The sequence below is a fragment of the Lepisosteus platostomus genome, unplaced genomic scaffold (genome assembly GCF_059453375.1).
Source record: "Lepisosteus platostomus isolate fLepPlt1 unplaced genomic scaffold, fLepPlt1.hap1 Scaffold_42_H1, whole genome shotgun sequence".
In the NCBI taxonomy this organism is placed as follows: domain Eukaryota; kingdom Metazoa; phylum Chordata; class Actinopteri; order Semionotiformes; family Lepisosteidae; genus Lepisosteus; species Lepisosteus platostomus.
Window position 1 is genome coordinate 583,485 of NW_028291665.1, and position 23,703 is coordinate 607,187.

Consider the following 23,703-nt stretch of genomic DNA (forward strand, 5'->3'; position numbering starts at 1 on the left):
CCCACCTACAGCCTTTAAAAGAGAAAAAAATATTCTGATATGGTGGAAAAAGAGCCCTGGAATCTTTGTAGAAGGACAAAAGACGGAAAGAACGGGCAGTGTAACCATGGCGAAGAGAAGGGAAATATTGGAGAGAGCTTTTTTCATACACTTTTTATCATTGTTTTTCCAGCCCAACAATGATCAACAAATATGGGCAGGCGTCCTGTGCCAAATCCAATCTACCTTTCTTCCAAGCATACAGGAATGTCAGTGAATTAAATATTGACATATGAAAATACCCAAAAATATGCAATCACACATATGCAGTTTGAGCAAACATAAGACAATACCCAAGTACCACAAACTACCAGGCATCATTAGCAGTTCAGGTGGGGAGCTGTGTCAGCATGCGTAGGCTGCAAAGGAACAAGTAATAGGTCTATTCCATGCTTAAAAGAGAAGAAAGAAAACACAACATTTCAGCCGTGGAGCCCTCACACCTGAAGAAGGCTCCACGGCCGAAACGTTGTGTTTTCTTTCTTCTCTTTTCATCTAGTGTCATTAGCCAGTTCCTGTCAAAATAAAATAGAAATGGATAACATTCTAGAGAGAGTTTGAAATACCAAGGTACAATTTAAACCATATTTCTTCCACTACAACCACAATATTTTGGAGAGATCGCTGAGCCTAACTGTTCTGGCATGCCCGTTAGCCTCCGTCCTGCTTCAGCAATGAATGCAACGGGGCACATTCTGAGGGAGATGCGGTCAATCAGGTTGCAGGAAAACCACGCTATGCTTTTTTTTGAGATCCTGAAAAGGACAGAGGGGCCATGTATATGTGTGCAGCTGGATATGTAATTGCAGGTGGCGTAGCAAATTCTGCTGAAGCCCCACTGCCTGGTGTGGACGGTAGCTGTGCATGTTGCAGCAGAATTGTGCATGTGAGATCAAGGGGGCATGTCATGTGTTTGAGCACTTCACTCCCTTCCGGAAGCACGTGATTCCCTGAGTCCAAAAAATTTGTAAGTTCTTTGGATGACCTGTGGACCGATCTTTCACGATGAAGAATTCCTTAAGAAGAATAGATCTCGGCCCACCATCCCAATGCCTCCATCTGAAAACAGCAACCTCCCACTGCCCTTAGTCTGCAAGGCAGTCCTTTCAAGTGCGATGATGACGCCGGGACCTTCGTTGCCTATTGTACGAGCTGAACTTTTGTGCTCATCAATTCAACGCTCTTTCCATCAACTCATCTTGTCTTTTGACGCTTCGTGTTTTGTGCTCCTTTGACTATCGGCATATCGGGTGACTGCAAACACTGAAGTTCTTGCTTACGGAGTGTGGAATAGTGTTTTCAAGTGATCGCTGTTCTGTCATGTTGACGCCGAGTGAATCTTTCTTTGGCAACATGGGCAGGCTGACAGCAGCGCGAGCGAAAGTAATGGCAAATTTCTTGACTTATTTCTGAATGTGAATGTTCTTTAGAAAAGGGATGCGGCGTTGCTTCTCCCCCGTGTAAAGGTCACGCATTCCAGACGTGGTTATGAGCGAACAGTTGCCGCAAGTGTTTGAAAAGAGCAAGAGAGGAAGCAGCCCTGCCCCGTGTGAGGATCAAACTCAGGACCTTCAGATGATGAGACTGACGTGCTACCAACTACGCCAACGAGGCCAGTTGCAGTACACAGCCGGAAAGTTTGCCTCATGGATTTCAGTCGCCCGTTCCCTACTCTTTAGACGCCCTCTGCTGGATGTTGCATTTGCCTTTTGATCTCACCGATACTTTTTTGGTCTGTTTCTGTTGCGAGTCTGTTTTTCAGATCTCACCTAGCACAAGTCTCTCTGGCTGAAGTGGCCTCTCTGCTTCAGCATCATGCCCTCACTCAGCCATTAAAAACGTCACTCAGACTTCTGACATGCTGACATGAAATGTCAAGAGAGAGTGGCGGAGACGCTTAAGGCAGAGAGAAGATGAAGAGGGGGCGTGGCTGCGAAATGATTGACAGCTGCATGACGCTCTCCATGCAAGGTGTGACCACAGGCTAAAGGACACCTTTCGGCACATCAAGCTCTAAGCACACACCTGGAGGACATGGGAAATGATCCCACTAACTCTCGCATGCAAAGCGAGCGCTGTACCATGCAAGCTAACCCCCCTCGCTGGGGCTCATGCCTCGGTGTCGCCTAGTGCCGCTTGTTCCCCTCTTACCGGGTGCAGTTCACTGCCCTTCGTCTGCAAGGCAGTCGTGTAATTGCGGCTTTCTTGACTTATTGATGAAGGTCTGACTGGACGAGCGAATGACGCCTCTCCCCCGTCCTCAAGCTCGCTGACAGAATAAAATGGAAAGTGCTGCCGTGGCTCATTGGTTTAGGGGTATGATTCTCGCTTAGGGTGTGGGAGGTCCTGGGTTCAACTCGCGGATGAGCCCTTGTGTGCTCTTTTTGTCCTCGTCCACAAGACTGGGAACTGATATCCACATCACCTTGCAGCATCTGCTTATGGCAAACGATGGAATGTGATTAATGACTGAACGAGCCTGGTGAATACTCATCACGTGGCACAATGAGAGCGTGCAGTCAGCTGTCCAAGGCAGCAACCTCATTGCTCGTTCAAAAGAACACGTACTGAAAACTCATCACCACTATGTCGTAAATGAGCACCGCGATCGCTTGTTGTCATGCGTCCTTACTTGGGAAATGCAGAAGCAAAAACTGCCCTCTCTCAGCCACCGAAACGTGTGCGGCTCGCCTTGCACTCTCTGCGCCTCGCATATTTATGGAGCTGTCTGCTCTTCTTTCTGTTGAAGTACGCAAGTTACGGGGCGTACTGCAGACTATGATGTGCTCAATGACAGCTTTCAAGATTTGAAAACTATGAGCTTGATGGCTCAAGTCGAACGAATGTGGTTGTTACGCAATTGATGATCAAACGCACGTATTCTAACGATTCGTGAGAGTATGTTCTAAAGGTCCCTGGCTCGATCCCGGGTTTCGGCATTTTGTTTCATCGCGCCCTTTGTTCCTCTCTCCAGCGCCCTCTGCCTAAAGTGACGCGTCCCTTTCTCAGCCCGAAACGCAAGCGAGACACCAGCAGCAGTCCCTACAGGTTTCCGTAGTGTAGCGGCTATCACGTTCGCCAAACACGCGAAAGGTCCCCGGTTCGAGACTGGGTGCAAACAGCCTCTTCTTGCACGCTCCTGCACTTCACAGAGGTCTTGAACCACCAGTCATTTGTTCCCAATGTATTTCCGGTGCCTTCATGCACTCTTGTACCAAACGCACGTTTTTTCTGTACCTGGAGCCGATCATTTGCAATTGGGCTGTCCCGACAGACCAAGACGAGCTCTGTCGGCTCAAAAGCAGCGCAACACCTGCGAGAACAACAGAAAGATTAGTACCCAGTGGGGGCCTCTTAGTGAGCCCAAGATCTAATCAAGAATCGACTCCAGAAACAGGGCTTGGCGCATTGTTCCATACTCCAACCACTCTTGGTGTAAACAGGTCCCTCCTGGTCTCTGCATGAAATGCACTTTCCTGCGTTTGCTTTGGTGTAACTGGCTTCCCATGCATGGGCGAATGTGAAGAAGATCCTTAGTAAGTCATTGAAGAAACCCGAGAAGAGGTCGGAGTGGCCTCTGTCGTTCATCAACGATCCAGTCAGGCAGTACTCCTCTGTAAAGCGCCGTTCCTTCACATCGATTGGCTTTTTTTTGCCTTCATTCATGCAAGTAGTAAAAGCAGACGCCCCTATTCTGCCGTGACCCGGATTTGAACCAGGGTTGTTGCGGCCACAACGCAAAGTACTGACCACTATACGATCACGGCGAGTTACCGATACACACATGGCAGGGCGGAAAAGGCTGTGCTCTCTTCATGTGACATAATTCGGAAAAGTCCTGACGTTGCATTTCAACTGAGCCCCAGTATACATCGACCCTTCGACACTCTGAGTGACAACTCTCTTGCGTGTTTTCTCATATTTATGTAGTTTGCTTGCATGATGCCCGGAACAGCAGGGTTGTGCACTCCCATATGGTCTAGCGGTTAGGATTCCTGGTTTTCACCCAGGCGGCCCGGGTTCGACTCCCGGTATGGGAACGTGTCAATTTTGCCTCCTGCTTTCCAAAAGATCAGCACTGTGTACGAAGGAGCCGCATTAAAACTACTCAACGTGCAAAACGTGCGAGAAGAGGGGGCGCTTGTTTCCAGCCGAAACTTCTCGCGTGTGAGACGAGCTGACCATCGCTGCAGGAGGTGGGAGGGTCACTCTGGTAGACAGGGCTGACCTTCGGCAATAGGATTTATACTCTCCAAGATGATATTTGCACTTTCTGGAGAGGCGATTTTCTCCACTTCAGTAGCCCGATTTCGTCGATTGCGTGGAGAGGGCTGTAGAATGTGGCGCCGTCTTTCCTGCTCCGTCCATGACAGGCGTGTCCATAAAGACAGATTTGGTCACGGTGATATCATGGTAGAAAGAAACGAGCTTGTTACGTGTCAACAGGAACGCTCTTTAGCTCTTTCAGCTTTATGCAGAGAACAGCGTCTGTCGAGATTACTTTTGTGTCAGCGCGAAACGCCGTGTGCTGTCAGTATGATTTCATATTGCTCATAGCGGCGCCTGGCTTTTGTCTGTCAAACGTTAGGTTGCGCTTCTTCATGCTGCATCGTCGGCATGAGTGGAGCATTTTAAACGTCTGTACTTACTGCGCCCCATAAGAAATCGTTTGTCCCCATTCAAAAGAGATTGTGCGATGTCCTGCAGCGTTCGCAAAGCAAACCTTTGACAGTTTGAAAAGAGGAATTTATTCTGCTTCCTGTGCGTGCAGTAGTTACAAAGTTGAACGTCTTTACACGATCTGCTGCAGTTTTCAGTGGGTGGGCTTTGTCAAATGGCTTGGAAAAACGCACTGTGTTTCGGCTCGGGAAACATCGTGAGCAGTGTCCTGCATGTTTTCTGTGTATAGCTGTCTTTTAACGCATACAGAATTCATTCGAAATCATTGATTTCTCCAATTAACAAGGGTCCCTTTTTGAACCTGCCAGAAGCATTCTTTCAATGTAACAGATTTACTCCGGGGAAGGGCAGCATGACATTGAGAGTAGCTCAAGCTTTCAGCACCTTTATCTGACTGCATGTATGCAGACGCTGCTCAGAATCCCCTGTAAGATTCTCCTTCAATTCCGTTTTGCAGTGCTTTAGCTCTTTCAAAAGGCTTCGCTTTGCTAGTCACAATCCAAGGCTCATGACAGCATTTGAAAACATTCGCAACTGCGTTGGCCGGGAATCGAACCTGGGTTAACTGCTTTGAAGGCAGCTATGCGCAACACTGGCTCGCTCCAGAATAAATCTCACGTCGAGGGCATATTTTTTTCCATTTTACCGTGAGTCGGGCTCAGCTGCACAGAGGAGAGAGCAGAGCAATGAGGTCACGGGGACAGGGGAGTCACACGCTGGCGGTTTGAATACGCGGAAGATCACTGAGGGATCCACAGTATATGGACCCTCCGTGCGCCATCAGTCCGCACTCCGGACTCTGAATCCTGCCATCCGAGTTAAGATCTCGGCGGAACCTGAGGCGCAGTTCCTTCTTAAAACGTAATCTGGTGAGCATTTCTAGAATCGTATTTGTATAGATGCAGCCTTTAATGTGTTGCTAGGTTAAAATTGATGACTTCTTGTATTTCAGTAGGCAACTGCCCTCTTGATTTCGGATTTAATTTCTTTATTACAGGGGCGCTTTTATGAAGACAGAGTCATGTTCAGGTACTTTGCTTGATGGAGGAAGCTCATTTCAGACTCTGTGATCTGCTCACCTGGAAAGGTCTGCTATACTACTACAAGAGAGAAGTAGAGTCTGGAAGAAGGGACAATTTTATGATGCTTTGGAAGATAATGTTTTTTTTTTCTTATACTGAAAATGAAAGGTAGTTGTTTCTATATGGACTCAGTCTTTGGAATTTGTATATTTATATATTTCAGTGAACCCTCAGCCATTCCTTCTGTATTGTAATTCAATTTCTCTTTTAAAATTCCTTCCCCACTTCTAGGACCTGCAGTTGCTGAACTCCACAATGGCTTCTATTGGAAAGTCTGTGACTGAGACCAAGTAAGTGTTCATTTTTTTATGAAACCATTATTTATTTAGGAGCAATGAGCAATTCTTATATAAATGCAATAAAATCATTATGCTCAAACTATGAGAGAGAAAATTAAGGATAATTTAAGAAATCAGTCTTAGCTTGTTTCTATACACAGATGGTATTATTTATTTTCAAAGGAAACCCGCGCGGATTCCCCTGGTGTGCAAGATGTACCTGAATACTCTTGATCAGCTTCCTGCTCACTTGAAGAGGGCGTGTATGAAGCACGCCACGGCAGAAAAGATCAGGATGGCCTCTCAACAGGCGAGGGAGGACATGATGAATCACCTGAAGAAGGGGGTCATCGTGGATTACCACAGAATAGAGATCGTGTCTGGTGAGGCAAACAGGATAGTGGTTGTAAGACTGCTAGAGTCCTTGGGCCTTTTTGTACATGGGAAGCCTGAAGACACATTGGCAAGGTGAGATATTTTTAATCTGTAAGGCTTCTGTAGTTTCTTTTTGAAATCATTGTTACAACATATTATGTAAAAGCATGTTGAAAAGAATCTACCTGCATTCCAGCGGCCCTGAGCAAGAGGCCGCTGTCCAGGAGGATTAGATGCCAGAGGCTGCTCTAGAAACTGAAACAGAAGCGGATAAGGAAGGGGAAGATGTGAGCTCTGAAGAACTCTATCAGCAGTAAGACTTTTTTATTTTTCAGATGTATCTATTTTTTACTAAAATTCTAATTTGTCTTATAGGTATAAAATGTTTAAACCGGTGTTTTATATCCTTACAGGCCCTGAGTAGTTAAAAAGTATCAGCAGGCCGGAAGAGAGTGGCCCAAGCTGGACTCTATAGAAAGCACTCCCTGGATGCTCCTCTCCTGATTGGATTCAAACAGTACCTTACCAAGGATCTGGGAGTGGCAAAGTATTCTCAGGAGGCATTTATTTTTTAAAGGCATTTAAAATTAAGCAATGGTATCTTCATTGTAAATGTTTTTATTTCTTAGCTTAAAATTCACCCATGTGAAATGATGTCAGCCATATACATCATGACTCTATATTTCCTACCTGAATCTATTCTACTTAAATTATTACATTATACACAATTTGAGTTCATTTTAAAAAGTAAAAGGTAATGAAAGGAATGCATTTTCATAAGAAAGATAATACCGATATGCATGTGATAATCTTCCTTATATCATGTAGTGCATCATTTGGACACTTTGTGGGCTTCAAATACAAAGAAAATCATGTTCTATGGTACAAGATAAATACAAAACTTAAGCTTTTATTTTAATTAGATTTCTTTATAAAGCATAAGCAATCATTTATTACATCGCTTCTTGAATTAAATCTTTTGACAAGAGGTAAGACTTCTGTTACATTTAAACCCATGTTTAGCTGTGTTTTTTAGATTTAACTGAACCAATTTCTGTGTGTGATAATGTCCTTGAATTCTGACAACATCACACTAAATTACATGATATAAAACAGCTAATGTTTCTAGAGATAAAGTTTCTGAGATGCTTCTAATTACTTTTTATTACCAGGGACAGTTTAATTCACCTTGTACAGTACTGTAAGACCAAGATGCTTTTTTTAAAAGTTATTTAACATTTTATAGAACTTTGTCTACTATGGCAACATGATGTGCTTGGTGAAACTTGGAAAAATACTGCTTGGCCACTTATCTTAAGATAAAGATAGGATAAAGGTTTATCTTTTGCACCTACCTGACCCCCAGGGAAGGCCAATGCTTTCTAAGTTGATGGTTCCCTACAGTAGACTGTACTTTAATTTCAAAGGTAATGTATATTGACCCAAATCAGTTTTGGAATCCAATCTACTGACGAGATGGAGCACATCCTTTTTTCAGGATTTTAGCATCATACGTTTGGTATATTTAGTCCCTAATGCTGAAAGAAATGATCATAGAACATTTGGACACTTTGTGGGCTTGAAATACAAAGCAAATCATGTACTATGGTACAAGATAAATACAAAACTTAAGCTTTTATTTTAATTAGATTTGTTTATAAAGCATAAGCAATCATTTATTACATTAATATATGTGAAAATAACATTTTAGCATCATACGTTTAGTATATTTAGTCCCTAATGCTGAAAGAAATGATCATAGAACATGACATCTAACCTTACCTGCGGTGTTTTTAATCCCTATTGCTCAATGCACGGTGAAAGCATTCCATACATGTGTCTGACAATGAGGAATGGGCCCCTGAGACAGTCATTTGCCTGTTTCACAAATGATCGTATTTTACTAGAGATTCTGCTTGGGATTCAGATGTGCATTCGGACAGCAATCCCTTTCAAGAAATGATATGTTCTGGATGAGGTCAAAGGTGCTGGAACACTGTATCTAGGATGTGTTTGCAGAGACTGTGTGTCTCCTGCTTCAACGCAGTGATAAACAGATGTGCTCCTTTAATTTATTGGTACATGCCCAGGGCAGTAAGCAGTCTGAGGATTTATTTCCAGATGGCATAGAGCAGTGAAGCAGTGAAGTAGTGCAAAACACTGGATCATTATATTATTAGAATCTATTCTACTTAAATTATTACATTATACTCAATTTGAGTTCATTTTAAAAAGTAAAAGGTAATGAAAGGAATGCATTTTCATAAGAAAGATAATACCGATATGCATGTGATAATCTTCCTTATATCATGTAGTGCGTCATTTGGACACTTTGTGGGCTTGAAATACAAAGAAAATCATGTTCTATGGTACAAGATAAATACAAAACTTAAGCTTTTATTTTAATTAGATTTGTTTCTAAAGCATAAGCAATCATTTATTACATTAATATATGTGAAAATAACATTTTAGCATCATATGTTTAGTATATTTAGTCCCTAATGCCGAAAGAAATGATCATTTGTTTAACATGCACGGGTCTGTCTCAAAGGATGCAGTACTCCTGAAGGGTCTCAAACCCTACATTTCGGATGCCTAGCTGTATCCCTCACATGTGGCACCTCAGAATGACTTCTAACCTTACCTGTGGTGTATTCAGTCCCTATTGCTCAATGCACAGTGTACATACTGCATACATGTGTCTTGAGAATGAGGAATGGGCCCCTGAGACAGTCATTTGCCTGTTTCACAAACAGGGACCTGGACCTAGCCCGTACAGGGCTCAAACCCGCGACCTTGGCGTTATTAGCACCACGCTCTAACCAACTGAGCTAACCAGCCTCACGACAGTGCTCCTCTCTGTGCTGCAAAAAATCAAACTCAGGGAATTTCTTTTGTCCTCCTTTGAATAGAAAGCCGTGTAATCAGTGTACGGGCTTTCTCGTGCAGTTTCATGGTTCTTGTAACCCAAATCCTACACTGGCCTGAAGTGCCCCCCCATTTCACAGCATTTTTCAGCTGATTTAAAATGTACCTAAAGGAGAAGCATTATTGAAGACCATCAATTACCAAGAGCTTTTGTCAAAGGTTTTGGTGGTCATTTTGAATGACCACAGAGCGCTGTGACCTCGGTTTTACATCTCATCCAAAAGACAGCGCCCTTTTACAACACAGCATCTCCGTCACTATACTGGGGCATTGGGACCCGCACAGACCTCAGGGTGAGCGCCCCCCCGCCGGCACCATTAACACCGCTTCCAGCTGGAAGCTTTGTTTTTCCCTGTAGCTCATCCTCATCCAGGTACTGACCTGGCTCACACCTGCTTAGCTTCAGTGGGTTTTCAGTTGCGAGTTGCAAGGGGATGCAAGTGATGGAGCCGCTCGCTGCAAAAGCCACTGCATTGGCCGGGAATCGAACCCGAGCCTCCCGCGTGGCAGGCGAGAATTCTACCACTGAACCACCAATGCTCAGTGCCTGGGCCTTTAAAAAAGACGCTTTTTTGGTGCTCTGTGCAAAACGCGTCGACATCTGCTTCCAGCTGCAAAATGCCATTTGCGGACGCTGAAGAACTTATTTCTAAGGCAGCGGGTACAAGCGATTGGGCGTTTTAAAACCACCAGGAACAGCAAAGAGGCGCGCTTCTTTGCTTGTGCCGAAACACACCGACTGAAAGCGGACAACGTAGTCGGCAGGATTGGAACCTCTGCGGGGAGACCCCAATGGATTTCTAGTCCATTGCCTTAACCACTCAGCCACGACTACAGCAAGCCCCACTGCCGCTGCGTTCTTGCTACAATCTTACCTGGATCGCGAGGCGCCGGCGGAAGCCTATTTCAAAGTCGTTCTCCGTTTCAAAAAAACATTTCCAAAATACAAGCCTTGCAGACAGACACGCCTCAGAGGACTTAAGGGTGGCTTCATGTCGGAATGATAAAGTCTCCCCGTCCGGACATGAAAATGCCACTTTGTTACACACAAAAAAAGAATCAACAACAGAGAAATGCCCACAAGCATTTGAAAAGCCGCACCACGTCGCACTTGAAATAGCTCTTACATTAGTGGTAGACACAGGAATCGCCTTTTTATTTACGCTCTTACCAACGCGATGGAAAGCAAAACAAAGCAAAGCAGAGCAAAACAAAACGAACAAACGAAAACCCTCACGTCCTGCACTTGCATATAACCCCGTTACGTGCCCAAGCGGTATTGTACGTCATCCTAGCACTGCACCCCGGGTCGTACGGTATATGGGAACGAGCACACGCCACGAATCGTCTCGAATCACTCCCTACAGCTGTAAGGCGCCTTGAAGCGTGCACCCCCAACATTCTTCTTTGCGCATCTGTGAAAGGTAAACTCTTGAGCAAACTCTGAACCAGCTCTAAGGAAACTAATCCGATTAGACGTTACTTTGACTCATCTTCTTACGCTCAGTGCCGGATTGCTCAAACTCCAGCTAGGGTTAGGGTTAGCATTCCCACGCTACTTAGACACTTTGTTTACGCTCAGTGCTGGATTTTGGGAACTTCAGGACGAGTGGGAATTTTCTCCTATCTGTCCATTCTGTTTTGTTTTGGAGACTCTTGGCTGCCTATGTTGTTCAGTGCACCGTGAAGGAAACATTTTCCAAAACTGTGTCAGCTCAAAAGTTGTAAGAAAACCTCTCCAGGTGCTTTAACTCTCTTCATTTTTGTCATTTAATGTGACACTCGATGTATAACTGGAGCCTCACATATGCAAATGGTGAGGCTCCAGTTCGACACCCAGTTCCACACCACTTTACAGTATATGACAAAAGCATGGCAGACTGTGCCGGACCAGCTGGTAACTTCCGCTTATTTTGACCATATTAAACATTGGAAATCTTCCCACTTGCATTTGTGACACTTGATTTTGGCTCCACCTAAGACACTCTTAAATCTTCAAACACTTTTCTCTTCTCCCGCAACACACTTGTCTGTCGGCACTATGTGGCAGCGTTGCATGACAACCCATCTCACCACGGAAAGGAACCTAACAGCTTTGGTAAGAGAGTAGAATTACCTGAAGAACTGCTTTCCATGGAAGCAGGACCAAGCGATGTAGCATTTTTATAGTACCAGGAAAGGAGAAGCGGCACTTCGCCTTTGCCGCACAGGCACAAGGTGACGTGCGGCAGACGCCGTAGTCGGCAGGATTCGAACCTGAGCGGGGAGTCCCCAATGGATTTCAAATCCATCGCCTTAACTACTCGGCCACGACTACAGCGAGCTCGCCGCCGCCGCATTCCTCCTATAATCTAACACGGAGTGCGAGGTGGCTGCGGAAACCTTTTTAAAGTCGCTCTCTGTTAAAAAAAAAACCTTTCACAAGATACATGCCGGCAGACAGACACGCCTCAGAGGGTTTAAGGCTGGCTTCACGTTCAAATGATAAAGTCTCCCCGTCCGGATGTCAAAATGCAACTTTGGCAGACAGAAAAAACATCAACAAACCACAAATGTGGACAAGGATTTTACAAGCTGCACCACACTGCACTTTCAAAAGCATTTACATTCGTGTTAGACGCAGGAATTGTCTTTGTTTTGCGCGCTTACGAACGCCATAGAAAACGAAACAAAACAAAAGCCCTCAGCTCCTGTACTTGATTATAACGCCGTTATGTGTCGAAGCAGGAATTTACGTCATCTTACCACTGCAACATGGGGAATAGAGGGAAATGAACACACGCTACGAATCGTCTCAATCACTCCCTAGAGTCGTAAGGCACATTGAAGGGTGCACCCCCATCATTAATCGTTGGGCCTCTGTAAAAGGAAAGCTGTTGAGCAGTCTTTGAAACAGCTCGGATGAAACACTTGATTGCTTCCATGTGCATCTGGAGCCCACTTCTTATTTTCACTTCATGCCGCCCAAAGCATTTCTAAAACAGGAGATTCGCGTTTGGGAATGCGCCCTGCCCTACAAATAAAACAGGTCTACGGGTCTGAAACCTGCTCCACGGAAAACAGTTCTGTTGCGCTTTTGATCAAAGGGAGATTCTCTGTTCTTACTTTTTGATTACATAACACCCAAAGGGGCTTCTTTGGAGCTGGATTCCAACCAGCATCCTAAAGTTTCTTGGCGGTATCCTTTACAGTCCTCTGTTCGGTCGACAAGGAACAGTAGGGGGCAGCTTTCCTCACACATACAGTGCAATGTACTGTAGTGTTCCCCTTCATTGAATTCGCAGTTCTGCATCAGACCTCTAACTCGTTTCCTTAGCTTGGATTTAAGCCACGAAGCAGGCTTCTACTGTATAAACGTCTAGAGGAATCACAAACTATTTGAGAGGCCATCATCCCAGGGGGAACTGACAAAGTCTATCCCTAAACACCTAGCGCAGTCTCTCGAGAGACTGTCAAAAATCGCTTTCTCCATTTGTGCTGCAAGTAAGTGAAAACGCGGTCTCAACCCAGAGCCACTTGGCAGCAGCGGCACGTAAATACTGTTACTACCACTGCTCGATACCAACGTTAGCCTACTATACCATGTTCAGCCACCGCTAGAAAATGTAAGGCTCTAGTACTGGAGCAAACAAAAGGAGAGCCAACGTCAAACGTAGAGAGCGACGAGGATGGGATTCGAACCCATGCGTGCAGAGCACAATGGATTAGCAGTCCATCGCCTTAACCACTCGGCCACCTCGTCGATGAAACTGGGCTGTCCAGACATGGGTTGGCGCGCTCCAGATGATCTTTTTCTTTTTTTTCCCTCGTACTCAAGGGTCCTTTTCCTGTTCCACATGCGATTTCAACATTTTCCTTGGGAGATGTCAAGCCAGCAAGCCACTGCTGTGGTTCAGTGGCCATTGTGGAGTTCAGTGGCCCTGTTGTACACAGAAAGCACATTGAGCTCCTTGGACATGAAAAGTTCCAGATAAAAGCCATTTGTCATCCTTTCTCTTGGTGTCGATGTTGCTATTGTATGTAAAGGTGGCAACTTGCTCAGCGAGCAGGCGGAGCACACACCGAATGCAGATGTGTCTGAGTGGTGTGTCCAAGTGGCTGCAAAAGGACAACACTACCGGGGCGCCGTTGCTTAGTTGGTTAAAGCGCTTGTCTCTTAAACAGGAGATCCTGAGTCCGAATCCCAGTGGTGCCTTCTTTGTTCTGTCTTCTCGAACAGAACTGGTCCTTACAGAAAACCGCCTACGGCTAGACTTAATTAAATGCAAGTATTCATTTCCTGTCTTTAACGCGACTTGTTTTTCTTAAAATGGATGGAACTTGCAAAACATGAAATACAAACATTGCTAATCAGCGCTAGCGGCTGGCAAAAAAAAAGAAGTCAGCAATGTTTTTTTTCTTTAACCTTAACCCTGCTAATGGAGAAGAGTTAAACGACCGAGTCTATGCAGCTTAAACGGTGCTCATGTCGGGTTCTTAGCTGAAAGGGTGGTAAATCACGCTCACCCCAGTCCTTAATCTTTTAAAAGGATACAATATTGAACCTAGTCGCCACATCACATACATCCTGTTCAACGATAAAAAAGTGACATCTATCCTCGATCCAGAGTAAATCCCACGATGAGGGCATATTTTTTTCCACTTTACCATGAGTCGGGCTCAGCTCCACAGAGGCGAGAGCAGAGCAATGAGGTCACGGGGACAGGGGAGTCACACGCTGGCGGTTTGAATACGCGGAAGATCACTGAGGGATCCACAGTATATGGACCCTCCGTGCGCCATCAGTCCGCACTCCGGACTCTGAATCCTGCCATCCGAGTTAAGATCTCGGCGGAACCTGAGGCACAGTTCCTTCTTAAAACGTAATCTGGTGAGCATTTCTAGAATCGTACTTGTATAGATGCAGCCTTTAATGTGTTGCTGGGTTAAAATTGATGACTTCTTGAACTTCAGTAGGCAACTGCCCTCTTGATTTCGGATTTAATTTCTTTATTACAGGGGCGCTTTTATGAAGACAGAGTCATGTTCAGGTACTTTGCTTGATGGAGGAAGCTCATTTCGGACTCTGTGATCTGCTCACCTGGAAAGGTCTGCTGTACTACTACAAGAGAGAAGTAGAGTCTGGAGGAAGGGACAATTTTATGATGCTTTGGAAGGTAATGTTTTTTTTTTCTTTGAAATCGAAATGAATCAGAATATCAGTGCAAAAGACAAACTCTTGGTTTGGTTTAAAGAGATATGGTTTTAAAACAGACAAAATGTAGAAAACAGGTGTTTCTCACTTTTGGAAAAGAATGGACCGGGGGTAATATTTTACTAGGTGCAGTGCTCATCTCACTGGGTTACAGTCCTGCAGTGTCACACCAGGGCCAGTGGCGCAATGGATAACGCGTCTGACTACGGATCAGGAGATTGCAGGTTCGACTCCTGCCTGGCTCGGGTCGTTTTTAAACACATCGGGCTACTCCCTAAGTAGTCTGTGCTACTTACTGCATTGTAATCGTACCCAGTAAGATATTTCCTTCATGTAAATGAACTGCACCTGACAGCTTTAGAAAAACACCTGGGCTCAGTACGGTGCTGAGAGCTTAGCGTTGCTGTTCTAATTAGCACGCACTGCATCGGCTATGAGCCCGAACCTTTCAATTATTCCGATCAGTAAGTCAACACGTAGTCCACATGAACGGTAGAAATATTCTCTTGTCTGTCTCTTGTTTGTATAGAACTGAATGTCCCTGACAATGTACTGTTAGTTTTAATTGAAGAACGGCATTTGTGTTCAAATATACCAGACAAGTTTATGTAACTGCTCATGCGACACTCAGTTGTAATTAGTCAAGAAAAAAAAGTCGAACAACAGCTGCGGGTTTGATTCTGAACGTATGAGATTGCAGCGCCTTTTACTTCCATTGACAAATGATAGAGATTCGAAGAGAGATCCTTCAGACCAGCAAGCAAACCCACGGCTTTTTCGGTTTTCTATCTAGGCAACGTTGGTGTCTGCAATAGCATACATGAAAGCGTGATGCAATTTCTGTGGCTACATTTGTTGCACGTCATGCACAGTAAGAGTGTTTCTAACACCAAATAAAAAGTCAACAATTAGCGATCACGCCTTCTCCTCAGTTAACCCACTGAAACCCTTGCTGTTAACAGTTCTTGACTGCGTGCTTTACCAGCACCTACATATCGTGTCGGTTCTTTCAGCTTTATTCATTAGGTTTTCAAAGGCATAAGTAGAGCACCAGAGGTGCGAACGCAAAATGTGTAGTTATCTGAAGAATTGATTTCCATGGCAGCGGGTCCAAGCGATTTCGCGTTGTTATAGTACCAGGAAAGGAAAAGCGGCACTTCGACTCTGCCGCGCAGGCACAAGGCGACGTGCGGCAGACGCCGGAGTCAGCAGGTTTCGCACCTGCGCGGGGAAGCCCCAACGCATTTCGAGCCCATCGCCTTAACCACTCGAGCACGACAAATGCGAGCTCGCCGCCGCCGCATTCCTCCTATAATCAAACACGGACTGCGATTTGGCTGCGGAAACCTTTTTAAAGTTGCTCTCCGTTAAAAAAAATACCTTTCACAAGATTCGTGCCGGCAGACAGACACGCCTCAGAGGGTTTAAGGCTGGCTTCACGTTCAAATGATAAAGTCCCCCAGTCCGGATGTCAAAATGCAACTTTGGCAGACAGAAAAAACATCAACAAACCAAAAATGTGGACAAGGATTTTACAAGCTGCACCACACTGCACTTTCAAAAGCATTTACATTCGTGTTAGACGCAGGAATTGCCTTTGATTTGCGCGCTTACGAACGCCATAGAAAACGAAACAAAACTAAAGCCCTCAGCTCCTGCACTTGATTATAATGCCGTTACGTGTCGAAGCAGGAATTTACGTCATCCTACCACTGCAACACGGGGAATAGAGGGAAATGAGCACAAGCTACGAATTGTCTCTAATCAGTCCCTACAGTTGTAAGACGCCTGGAAGCGTGCACCCCCATCATTAATCTTTGCGCATCTGTGCAAGGTAAACTCTGGAGCAGTCTCTGAAACGGCTCAAAGGAAACACGTGATTGATTCCATATGCATCTGGGGTTCATTTCTTATTTACATTTAATTCAAGGGAAAGGCTTGGGTCAGTTTCAGACGGCCTCCAACAGCGAGATTCAAGCGCCCCACCTTCAGCCCAATCTGCGCCGCCAGAACGACAACAGCTCCTCTGGTCTTTGGGGTGCGGTTGTGACCCCGTAACCTAAAGTGTTGGTGGCAGACAAATGGAGACTAACAGGTGATGTCCTAGGACATGACTACATTGTGACACTTGGTGGGGATGGTGACCATTGCTTGGAAAAGAGTGCGAGGCCCCTTTAGAAAAACATTTTGTTAACAGGCATTCTGCCTCAGCCTAAACACCTATAGCTTGCAAAGCGCATGCTATTAGACAGGCACCTCTGCAAGACCTTAAGAGTCTCTTAAACTAGTGATAGTAAGGTGTTCCCAATGGGCGATGTTTGGCTTTCAAATCATCTCTCTGTGGAAGCGCCGAGATGCAGCTGTTTAAGGCTTAGAAGCAGCTGACTGTTTCACTACCTAGCTGATTACTGTCAGTCAGGGAGCTCAGAGGTGAAAAGCCTGTCTGAGAGACAATTCGCCGTCGATGAGTTCAATATGTTCCGTACCAGCTCGGCGCAACTGAGATCATCTTGGTAGCCGTGTAGCTCAGATGAGTGAGAGCGTGTGTGTGTGTACCACCGTGATTGGATGCCGGTCCTTCTCAGGTCACAGTAAACCTTCTGCTGCATAACTTCCCTAATTTTGGGGATCCCTTTGAAAAAGCAAAGGAAAAAAAACTGGCTCTTCATCAGCATGATCGACCTCACCCAGTGTGGCGCAGTGGCCTAATGGCTAAGACACTGGCCTCCTAAGCCATGGATTGTGGGTTTGAGTACCATCTGGGGTGCTCCTGTCCCATTTTGAGCGTACAAATGTCCTTTTGATTTGCAAAGCTACAACCCCACCTTACTCAGTGAGCGTCTCTTCTTTTCTCTCACATACAGTTGGGAGAAAAACTTTTGTAAACAGCCCTTCGGAATGATGTGGATTTCTGCATGAATGGCTCCTAACATGTGATCTTATCTTTATCTAAGTCATAATAATTAATAAAGAGAGTCTGATTTAACAAACAACACACGCCCAACATTTGACATTGCTGTTTCTTTATTGACCAAATGGTTTAAACAATCAAGGTCATTGATGGAAAAAGTACGTGAACCCTTATATTAAGGAGCTAGTGGAACCTCCTTTATGACAAAAACCTCAATCCCCACTTTCTGTAGCGGCTGGTCAGACCTGAGCAGCGGTTAGGAGGTATTTTGGCCTATTCCTCTATGCAAAACTGTTTCAGTTCATGTATATTTTTGGGATGTCTTGCGCTGAACGGCCTGCTTCAGATCACGCCACAGCACTTCAATGGGATTGGGGTCAGGACTCTTACTTGGCCATCCCAAAATACGGAATTTCTTCTGTTTCAGCCACTCTGTTGTTGATGTACTCCTTTGTTTTTGTCATGCTGCATGACCCAGCCTCTTTCGAGTTTTAGATCACAGGCAGACACCCTGACATTCTGCTGTAGAATTTCCTGATACATCTTGGAATTCATCGGTCCCTCGATGATTGCAAGCCGTACAGCCTCCGCCATGTTTCCCAGGTGGGATGAGGTTTTGGAGTTGGTATGCAGTGTTTTGTTATCTCCAAACATAACGCTGTGCACATTTACCAACAAGTTCAACTTTTGTCATGTCTGTCCACAGAACATTGTTCCAGGAGTTGCTGTGGAACATCCATGTGGTCTTTAGCAAACTTGAGAGGGGCAGTGGTGGTTTTTTTTGGGGGGAGAGCAGTGGTTTCCTCCGTGGTGACCTCGCATGATCACCGCTCCTGTTCAGATTTCTTCTTATGGTGGACTCATGGACACAGACGTAAGACAAAGTCAACCACCTGTTCGCTAGATCCCATCCCCACTCAGCTAGTCAAAGATTCCCTCGAAGGACTGGCAGGACCTATAATTAGTATGATGAATGCATCGCTTGCGTCAGGCGTTGTACCTGATCAATTTAAGGTAGCGGTTGTTAGACCGCTCCTTAAGAAGTCAAATTTGGATCCACAAGTTCTTAACAACTACAGGCCTGTCTCAAAGGTCCCATTTCAATCTAAAAGTTTTGAGAGAATAGTTGTTGCCCAATGTCAATCGTATCTGGATTCAAATAATATACTTGAGAAATTTCAGTCTGCTTTCTGAAACTGCATTAACGAGAGTCGTAAATGATATTCTCTTAGCTACTGATGTGGGGAATGCAACAGTGCTTGTGCTTCTAGATCTTAGAGCTGCCTTTGACACGGTTGACCTCTCTGTTTTGTTACACAGGCTTGAGTTTGAGGTTGGCTTATCTGGAACCGTCCTTCAGTGGTTTACTTCACATTTTACTCATCGTTTTCATTATGTTCAAATATCTAATAATTGTACTGCTTCATCAACGTCACCAGTTCAATTTGGGGTACCAGACGGATCAGTGCCGGGGCCAATATTGCTCTCTCTCTCTACATGCTGCTGCTAGGTAGGATAATACGAAAAAATAATATGAACTTTCATTCATATGCTGATGACACTCAAATAAACATTTTGTTCACACCAAACGACAAGTTTTCTATTATCACTTTAGTTAAATGCATTAATGAAGGAAAGACTTGGATGTGTGAAAACTTTTTGTTACTCAACTCTGAGAAAACTGAGGATCTGTTGATCGGAGGCAACAATACTGATAGGACTACTATAACTTCAGCACTTAACTCAGAGGATTTAAACATTTGCCTCAAAGAGACAGCACGTAACCTAAGTGGCATATTAGACACAAGGCTCTTAACAACTTGCATTGTTAAGTGCCTTGAGACAACCTTGTTGTGAAAGGTGCTATATAGAAATACATTGATTTGAACTGAATTGACAATGTAAAATGTTGTGTGTGTTGTTTGTTAAACAAGACTGTCTTTATTTATTATTATGCGTCAGATGAAGATCAGATCACATTTTAAGAGCCAATCATGTAGAAATCCAGATCATTCGCGTTTTAAAAGTTGCGGGAAAAGCAAAACAGGTGCTTTTCCTTTGTTGCGCAGACACACGACGACACCGTAGGCGGCAGGACTTGAAGCTTCGCAGGGAGACCCCGATGGCTTTCTAGTCCATCACCCTAACCACTCAGCCGCCGCCGCCGCCACTGCCTTTTTGATGCAGTCTAACATAGAGTGCCGGGCAGCGGCGGAAACCTTTTTCAAAGTCGCTTTCCGTTTAACAACAACAAAAAAAACTTTCACAAAATGCATGCTAGCAGACAAATGCGCCTCAGAGGACTTAAGGCTGGCTTCAAGTTGGAATGATAAAGTCTCCCCGTCCGGTCAGGAAAAGGGAACTTTGTTAGACAGAAAGAAGGAAGTAACAATAACGGAGAATTGTGTGCAAGGATTTTAGAAGCTGCGCAGCCCTGCAGTTTCAATAGCCCTTTTATTCGTGTTAGATGCTGGAATTGCCTTTTTTTGACGCTCTTACGAATGCGATGTCAACGAAAACAGAACAAAGCACAAAAAACCCTCAAGTCCTGCAGTTGGATAGAATGCCGTTACGCGTCCAAGCCGTATTTGACTTCATCCTACCATTGCAACACGGGGCGTATATGGAAACGAACACACGCTACGAATTGTCTCTAATCAGTCCCTACAGTTGTAAGGCGCCTGGAAGCGTGCACCCCCATCATTAATCTTTGCGCATCTGTGCAAGGTAAACTCTGGAGCAGTCTTTGAAACGGCTCAAAGGAAACACGTGATTGATTCCATGTGCATCTGGGGTTCATTTCTTATTTACATTTAATTCAAGGGAAAGGCTTGGGTCAGTTTCAGACGGCCTCCAACAGCGAGATTCAAGCGCCCCACCTTCAGCCCAATCTGCGCCGCCAGAACGACAACGGCTCCTCTGCTCTCCGGGGTGCGGTTGTGACCCCGTAACCTAAAGTGTTGGTGGCAGACAAATGGAGACTAACAGGAGACATCCTAGGACATGACTACGTTGTGACACTCGGTGGGGATGGTGACCATTGCTTGGAAAAGAGTGCGAGGCCCCTTTAGAAAAACATTTTGTTAACAGGCATTCTGCCTCAGCCTAAACACCTATAGCTTGCAAAGCGCATGCTATTAGACAGGCACCTCTGCAAGACCTTAAGAGTCTCTTAAACTAGTGATAGTAAGGTGTTCCCAATGGGCGATGTTTGGCTTTCAAATCATCTCTCTGTGGAAGCGCCGAGATGCAGCTGTTTAAGGCTTAGAAGCAGCTGACTGTTTCACTACCTAGCTGATTACTGTCAGTCAGGGAGCTCAGAGGTGAAAAGCCTGTCTGAGAGACAATTCGCCGTCGATCAGTTCAATATGTTCCGTACCAGCTCGGCGCACCTGAGATCATCTTGGTAGCCGTGTAGCTCAGATGAGTGAGAGCGTGTGTGTGTGTACCACCGTGATTGGATGCCGGTCCTTCTCAGGTCACAGTAAACCTTCTGCTGCCTAACTTTCCTAATTTTGGGGATCCCTTTGAAAAAGCAAAGGAAAAAAAAAACTGGCTCTTCATCAGCGTGATCGACCCAACCCAGTGTGCCCCAGTGGCCTAATGGATAAGGCACTGGCCTCCTAAGCCAGGGATTGTGGGTTCGAGTCCCATCTGGGGTGCTACTGTCCCTTTTTGAGCGTACAAATGTCCTTTTGATTTGCAAAGCTGCAACCCCACCTTACTCAGTGAGCGTCTCTGCTTTTCTCTCACATACAGTTGGGAGATGTCTTGCACTGAACGGCCTGCTTCAGATCACGCCACAGCACTTCAATGGGATTGGGGTCAGGACTCTTACTCGGCCATCCCAAAATACGGAATTTCTATTGTTTCAGCCACTCTGTTGTTGATGTACTCCTTTGTTTTTGTCATGCTGCATGACCCAGCGTCTTTCGAGTTTTAGATCACAGGCAGACACCCTGACATTCTGCTGTAGAATTTCCTGATACATCTTGGAATTCATCGGTCCCTCGATGATTGCAAGCCGTACAGCCTCCGCTATGCTTCCCAGGTGGGATGAGGTTTTGGAGTTGGTATGCAGTGTTTTGTTATCTCCAAACATAACGTTGTGCACATTTACCAACATGTTCAACTTTTGTCACTGTCCACAGAACATTGTTCCAGGAGTTGCTGTGGAACATCCATGTGGTCTTTAGCAAACTTGAGAGGGGCAGTGGTGGTTTTTTTTGGGGGGAGAGCAGTGGTTTCCTCCATGGTGACCTCGCATGATCACCACTCCTGTTCAGATTTCTTCTTATGGTGGACTCATAAACACAGACGTAAGACAAAGTCAACCACCTGTTCGCTAGATCCCATCCCCACTCAGCTAGTCAAAGATTCCCTCGAAGGACTGGCAGGACCTATAATTAGTATGATGAATGCATCGCTTGCGTCAGGCGTTGTACCTGATCAATTTAAGGTAGCGGTTGTTAGACCGCTCTTAAGAAGTCAAATTTGGATCAACAAGTTCTTAACAACTACAGGCCTGTCTCAAAGGTCCCATTTCAATCTAAAAGTCTTGGGAGAATAGTTGTTGCCCAACGTCAATCATATCTGGATTCAAATAATATACTTGAGAAATTTTAGTCTGGTTTCTGAAACTGCATTAACAAGAGTCGTAAATGATATTCTCTTAGCTACTGATGCAGGGAATGCAACAGTGCTTGTGCTTTGCTTCTAGATCTTAGAGCTGCCTTTGACACGGTTGACCTCTCTGTTTTGTTACACAGGCTTGAGTTTGAGGTTGGCTTATCTGGAACCGTCCTTCAGTGGTTTACTTCACATTTTACTCATCGTTTTCATTATGTTCAAATATCTAATAATTGTACTGCTTCATCAATGTCACTAGTTCAATTTGGGGTACCAGAAGATCAGTGCTGGGACCAATATTGCTCTCTCTCTCTACATGCTGCTGCTAGGTAGGATAATATGAAAAAATAATATGAACTTTCATTCATATGCTGATGACACTCAAATAAACATTTTGTTTACACCAAACGACAACTCTTCTATTATCAGTTTAGTTAAATGCATTAAGGAAGGAAATACTTGGATGTGTGAAAACTTTTTGTTACTCAACTCTGAGAAAAATGAGGATCTGTTGATCGGAGGCAACAATACTGATAGGACTACTATAACTTCAGCACTTAACTCAGAGGATTTAAACATCTGCCTCAAAGAGACAGCACGTTACCTAGGCGGCATATTAGACACAAGGCTCTTAACAACTTGCATTGTTAAGTGCCTTGGGACAACCTTGTTGTGAAAGGTGCTATATAGAAATACATTGATTTGAATTGAATTGACAATGTAAAATGTTGTGTGTGTTGTTTGTTAAACAAGACTGTCTTTATTTATCAAAAAATAAAAGGAATTTGCTAGGAATGCAAACGTTAGGTTGCGCTTCTTCATGCTGCATCGTCGGCATGAGTGGAGCTTTTTAAACGTCTGTACTTACTGTGCCCCATAAGAAATCGTTTGTCCCCATTCAAAAGAGATTGTGCGATGTCCTGCAGTGTTCGCAAAGCAAACCTTTGACAGTTTGAAAAGAGGAATTTATTCTGCTTCCTGTGCGTGCAGTAGTTACAAAGTTGAACGTCTTTACACGATCTGCTGCAGTTTTCAGTGGGCGGGCTTTGTCAGAGGGCTTGGAAAAACGCACTGTGTTTCGGCTCGGGAAACATCATGAGAAGTGTCCTGCATGTTTTCTGTGTATAGCTGTCTTTTAACGCATACAGAATTCATTCGAAATCATTGATTTCTCCAATTAACAAGGTTCCCTTAAAGGATGAGTCAAAGTAACGTCTAATCGGATTAGTTTCCTTAGAGCTGGTTCAGAGTTTGCTCAAGAGTTTACCTTTCACAGATGCGCAAAGAAAAATGTTGGGGGTGCACGCTTCAAGGTGCCTTACAGCTGTAGGGAGTGATTCGAGACGATTTGTGGCGTGTGCTCGTTCCCATATACCGTACGCCCCGGGGTGCAGTGCTAAGATGAAGTACAATACCGCTTGGGCACGTAACGGCGTTACACGCAAGTGCGGGACGTGAGGCTTTTCGTTTGTTCATTTTGTTTTGCTCTGCTTTGCTTTGTTTCGTGGTCAAGAGGCGTAAGGTAAGTCGTAATCCAGGGAGAACACTGGTGGCAAACAGTCCGAGGTGAGAGGCGAGGTCCAAAGT

General features: G+C 44.8%; 7 non-coding genes across 7 annotated transcripts; 3 read left to right on the forward strand and 4 right to left on the reverse strand.

Annotated features, from left to right (window-relative positions):
* Window positions 1-3,734: 3,734 nt before the first annotated feature.
* trnah-gug (transfer RNA histidin (anticodon GUG)) lies at window positions 3,735-3,806 on the reverse strand. Its single transcript has one exon. It is a non-coding gene; the product is annotated as a tRNA-His (tRNA).
* Window positions 3,807-4,007: 201 nt separating this feature from the next.
* On the forward strand, window positions 4,008-4,079 carry trnae-uuc (transfer RNA glutamic acid (anticodon UUC)). Its single transcript has one exon. It is a non-coding gene; the product is annotated as a tRNA-Glu (tRNA).
* Window positions 4,080-9,851: 5,772 nt separating this feature from the next.
* On the reverse strand, window positions 9,852-9,922 carry trnag-gcc (transfer RNA glycine (anticodon GCC)). Its single transcript has one exon. It is a non-coding gene; the product is annotated as a tRNA-Gly (tRNA).
* Window positions 9,923-11,617: 1,695 nt separating this feature from the next.
* Window positions 11,618-11,699, reverse strand: trnas-uga (transfer RNA serine (anticodon UGA)). Its single transcript has one exon. It is a non-coding gene; the product is annotated as a tRNA-Ser (tRNA).
* Window positions 11,700-13,042: 1,343 nt separating this feature from the next.
* trnas-gcu (transfer RNA serine (anticodon GCU)) lies at window positions 13,043-13,124 on the reverse strand. The gene has a single exon. It is a non-coding gene; the product is annotated as a tRNA-Ser (tRNA).
* Window positions 13,125-14,748: 1,624 nt separating this feature from the next.
* On the forward strand, window positions 14,749-14,821 carry trnar-acg (transfer RNA arginine (anticodon ACG)). Its single transcript has one exon. It is a non-coding gene; the product is annotated as a tRNA-Arg (tRNA).
* Window positions 14,822-21,076: 6,255 nt separating this feature from the next.
* Window positions 21,077-21,149, forward strand: trnar-ccu (transfer RNA arginine (anticodon CCU)). The gene has a single exon. It is a non-coding gene; the product is annotated as a tRNA-Arg (tRNA).
* The last annotated feature ends 2,554 nt before the right edge of the window (window positions 21,150-23,703 follow it).